This window comes from Cetorhinus maximus, chromosome 7 (assembly GCF_964194155.1).
Source record: "Cetorhinus maximus chromosome 7, sCetMax3.hap1.1, whole genome shotgun sequence".
Lineage (NCBI taxonomy): Eukaryota > Metazoa > Chordata > Chondrichthyes > Lamniformes > Cetorhinidae > Cetorhinus > Cetorhinus maximus.
Genome location: NC_135885.1, coordinates 3,260,650 through 3,265,893, shown reverse-complemented (window position 1 = coordinate 3,265,893; position 5,244 = coordinate 3,260,650).

The following is a 5,244-nucleotide window of genomic DNA, read 5'->3' as shown; positions in this document are numbered from 1 at the left end:
TAAAATGGCAAGCGACAGGGAGGTTTGGGTCTTTCTTGCGGACAGACCGCAGGTGTTCTGCAAAGCGGTCGTCCAGTTTGCGTTTGGTCTCTCCAATGTAGAGGAGACCGCATTGGGAGCAACGAATGCAGTAGACTAAGTTAGGGGAAATGCAAGTGAAATGCGGCTTCACTTGAAAGGAGTGTTTGGGCCCTTGGACGGTGAGGAGAGAGGAAGTGAAGGGGCAGGTGTTGCATCTTCTGCGTGGGCATGGGGAGGTGCCATAGGTGGGAGTTGAGGAGTAGGGGGTGATGGAGGAGTGGACCAGGGTGTCCCGGAGGGAACGATCCCTACGGAATGCCGCCAGGGGGGGTGAAGGGAAGATGTGTTTGGTGGTGGCATCATGCTGGAGTTGGCGGAAATGGCGGAGGATGATCCTTTGAATGCGGAGGCTGGTGGGGTGATAAGTGAGGACAAGGGGGACCCTATCATGTTTCTGGGAAGGAGGAGAAGGCGTGAGGGAGGATGCGCGGGATATGGGCCGGACACGGTTGAGGGCCCTGTCAACGACTGTGGGTGGAAAACCTCGGTTAAGGAAGAAGGAGGATATGTCAGAGGAGCTGTTTTTGAAGGTAGCATCATCAGAACAGATGCGACGGAGGCGAAGGAACTGAGAGAATGGGATGGAGTCCTTACAGGAAGCGGGGTGTGAGGAGCTGTAGTCGAGGTAGCTGTGGGAGTCGATAGGCTTGTAATGAATATTGGTGGACAGTCTATCATCAGAAATTGAGACAGAGAGGTCAAGGAAGGGAAGAGAAGTGTCAGAGATGGACCATGTGAAAATGATGGAGGGGTGGAGATTGGAAGCAAAATTAATAAATTTTTCCAGGTCCCGACGAGAGCACGAAGCAGCACCGAAGTAATCATCGATGTACTGGAGAAAGAGTTGTGGGAGGAGGCCGGAGTAGGACTGGAACAAGGAATGTTCCACATACCCCATAAAGGGACAGGCATAGCTGGGGCCCATGCGGGTACCCATAGCCACACCTTTTATTTGGAGGAAGTGAGAGGAGTTAAAGGAGAAATTGTTCAGTGTGAGAACAAGTTCAGCCAGACGGAGGAGAGTAGTGGTGGATGGGGATTGTTGGGGCCTCTATTCAAGGAAGAAGCTAAGGGCCCTCAGACTATCCTGGTGGGGGATGGAGGTGTAGAGGGATTGGACATCCATGGTGAAGAGGAAGCAGTTGTGTCTCAATTTCTGATGATAGACTGTCCACCAATATCCATTACAAGCCTACCGACTCCCACAGCCACCTCGACTACAGCTCCTCACACCCCGCTTCCTGTAAGGACTCCATCCCATTCTCTCAGTTCCTTCGCCTCCATCGCATCTGTTCTGATGATGCTACCTTCAAAAACAGCTCCTCTGACATATCCTCCTTCTTCCTTAACCGAGGTTTTCCACCCACGGTCGTTGACAGGGCCCTCAACCGTGTCCGGCCCATATCCCGCGCATCCGCCCTCACGCCTTCTCCTTCCCAGAAACATGATAGGGTCCCCCTTGTCCTCACTTATCACCCCACCAGCCTCCGCATTCAAAGGATCATCCTCCGCCATTTCCGCCAACTCCAGCATGATGCCACCACCAAACACATCTTCCCTTCACCCCCCCTGGCGGCATTCCGTAGGGATCGTTCCCTCCGGGACACCCTGGTCCACTCCTCCATCACCCCCTACTCCTCAACTCCCACCTATGGCACCTCCCCATGCCCACGCAGAAGATGCAACACCTGCCCCTTCACTTCCTCTCTCCTCACCGTCCAAGGGCCCAAACACTCCTTTCAAGTGAAGCCGCATTTCACTTGCATTTCCCCTAACTTAGTCTACTGCATTCGTTGCTCCCAATGCGGTCTCCTCTACATTGGAGAGACCAAACGCAAACTGGACGACCGCTTTGCAGAACACCTGCGGTCTGTCCGCAAGAAAGACCCAAACCTCCCTGTCGCTTGCCATTTTAACACTCCACCCTGTTCTCTTGCCCACATGTCTGTCCTTGGCTTGCTGCATTGTTCCAGTGAAGCCCAAAGCAAACTGGAGGAACAGCACCTCATCTTCCGACTAGGCACTTTACAGCCTTCCGGGCTGAATATTGAATTCAACAACTTTAGATCTTAAAGTCCCCCTCCCCCCATCCCCACCCCCACCCCGTTTCTTCCCCCTCCCCCCTTTTTCAATAATTTATATAGATTCTTCTTTTCCCACCTTTTCCCATTATTTTTAAATCTACAACTAATACTTTGTTAGTCTGTCCACCCCACCCCCACTAGAGCTGTACCTTGAGTGTCCTGCCATCCATTCATAATTAGCACTTTTCTTAGATAATATCACCACCTTCAACACCTCTTTGATCCTTTTGTCTGTGACATCTTTTGATTATGTGCTCCTATCACTGCTTGCTTATCCCTACAACCACCCCACCCTCAACTTCTCTCTCCCCCCGCCCCCCACCTTAGACCAGCTTATATTTCACCTCTCTCCTAACTATACTTCAGTTCTGCCGAAGGGTCGTGAGGACTCGAAACGTCAACTGTTTTCTTCTCCACCGATGCTGCCAGACCTGCTGAGTTTTTCCAGGTAATTCTGTTTTTGTTTTGGATTCCCAGCATCCGCAGTAGCTTTTAGCTTTTTGTTTTTATATCGATGTAATGATGGAACTGCATAAAATGCTGGTTAAGCCACAGCTGGAATTTTGTATACAGTTCTGCTCACCACATTACAGGAAGAACATAATTGTCCTGGAGACAGTACAGAGGGATTTAGAAGAATGTTGCCAGGGCTTAAATTGCAGCTATGAGGAAAGATTAGATAGGCTAGGGTTGTTTTCCTTTAATTGTTGACTTAATTGAGATATGCAAGATTGTGAGGGGCCTAGCTAGAGTAGACAGGGAGAGGTTAATTACTAGGAGGCACCAATTTAAGCTGATTAGTAGATGGATTAGAGGGGACATGAGAAAAAAAGCTCTTCACCCAGAGGGAGGTGGGTGTCTGGAATTCGCTGCCTGGTTTGGTGGTGGAGGCAGAAATCCTCATTTAAAACTCATTTAAAAGGTACCTGGATATGCACTTGAAGCGCTGTAACCTGCAAGGCTACGGACTGAGCACTGGAAGATGGGATTAGAATGGGCAACTAGTTTTTTTATTTTTCAGCCAGCACAGACACGATGGGCTGAAAGGCCTCTTTTTGTGCCATAACGTTTCTATGGTAATTATCACATCTCTGAGGGCACCACAAAATGGAGGTACACTTGCGAGCTCCATGCTGTTTCAGTAGTGGCCAGCTGTCTCAATGGTGCTGCTGGTACTCCAGAGCTTCCTCAAATTGGAAGGCCCACCCACTTCCTTAAATGGCTGCCTGCTGGCAATAGCATGGGGAAAGTCCCACCTGAGCAGTTTGAGAAAATAGCTAATAAAACATACACCATCCTGGACTTCATAAAAAGAGGTTTAGAGTACAAAAGAAAGGAAAAGGACCATTATAAAACACTGGTTTGGCCTCAACAGGATTAGTATGTCCAATTCTAGGCACAGCACTTTAAGACTGAATGGTTCGGAGGTGGGACAGGAAAGATTCATTATTGGGTCAAAATCCTGGAACTCCCTCCCTAACAGCACTGTGGGTGTACATACGCCACAGGGACTGCAGCGGATCAAGAAGGCAGCTCACCATCACCACCACCTTCTCAAGGGCAACTAGGGATGAGCAATAAATGTTGGCTGAGCCAGCGACACCCACATACCATGATGAATTTTTAAAAATGTTCCAGGGATGAAAGACTTCAAGGGGAGGGGTAAGGGGGACAAGGGGAGGGGGTGATGGGGCAGTGAGGGAAAGTTTGGGGGGAGGGTTGCGGGAGGGGATGATGGGGCAGTGAGGGAAGGTTTTGGGGGAGGGGATGATGGGGCAGTGAGGGGGAAGGTTTAGGGAGGGGATGATGGGGCAGTGAGGGAAGGTTTGGGGGGGAGGGGATGATGGGGCAGTGAGGGAAGGTTTGGGGGAAGTTGGGGAGGGGATGATGGGGCAGTGAGGGAAGGTTTGGGGGGAGTTGGGGAGGGGATGATGGGGCAGTGAGGGAAGGTTTGGGGGAGGGTTGAGGGAGGGGATGATGGGGCAGTGAGGGAAGGTTTGGGGGGAGCTGGGGAGAGAATGATGGGGCAGTGAGGGAAGGCTTGGGGGGAGTTGGGGAGAGGATGATGGGGCAGTGAGGGAAGGCTTGGTGGGAGTTGGGGAGGGGATGATGGGGCAGTGAGGGAAATTTTGGGGGAGGGTTGAGAGGGAGGGGGAAGGTTGAGGGAGGGCGAGGGTTGAGGGGAGGGCGAGGGTTGGGGAGGGTTGAGGGAGGGGATGATGGGGCAGTGAGGGAAGGTTTGGGGGAGTTGGGGAGGGGATGATGGGGCAGTGAGGGAAAGTTTGGGGGAGGGTTGAGAGGGAGGGCGAGGGTTGAGGGAGGGCGAGGGTTGAGGGAGGGTGAGGGTTGAGGGAGGGCGAGGGTTGAGGTGAGGGTTGAGGGGAGGGTGAGGGTTGGGGAGGGTTGAGGGAGGGGATGATGGGGCAGTGAGGGAAGGTTTGGGGGAGGGTTGAGGGAGGGGATGATGGGGGAGGGTTGAGGGAGGGAATGATGGGGCAGTGAGGGAAGATTTGGGGGAAGCTGGGGAGAGGATGATGGGGCAGTGAGGGAAGATTTGGGGGGAGTTGGGGAGGGGATGATGGGGCAGTGAGGGGAGGTTTGGGGGGACTTGGGGAGGGGATGATGGGGCAGTGAGGGAAGGATTGGGGGGAGGGGATGATGGGGCAGTGAGGGGAGGTTTGGGGGGACTTGGGGAGGGGATGATGGGGCAGTGAGGGAAGGTTTGGGGGCGAGTTGAGGGAGGGGGAGGGTTGAGGGGAGAGGAGGGAAGAGGAGGGTGGGGGAGGGGAAGGGTTGTGGGGGTGAGGGAAGGTTTGGGGGAGGGTTGAGGAGGTGGGGGAGGGTTGAGGGGAAGGGGAGGGTTGAGGGGAGGGTTGAGGGAGGGGAGGATTGAGGGGGGAAGGGAGTGGAGGAGGGGGAGGGTGGGGATGATGGGGCAGTGAGGGAAGGTTTGGGGGGGGCGTTGAGGGAGGGGGAGGGTTGTGGGGGTGAGGGAAGGTTTGGGGGAGGGTTGAGGAGGTGGGGGAGGGTTGAGGGAGGGGGGAAGGGGGTGGAGGAGGGGGAGGGGTGAAACTACAAC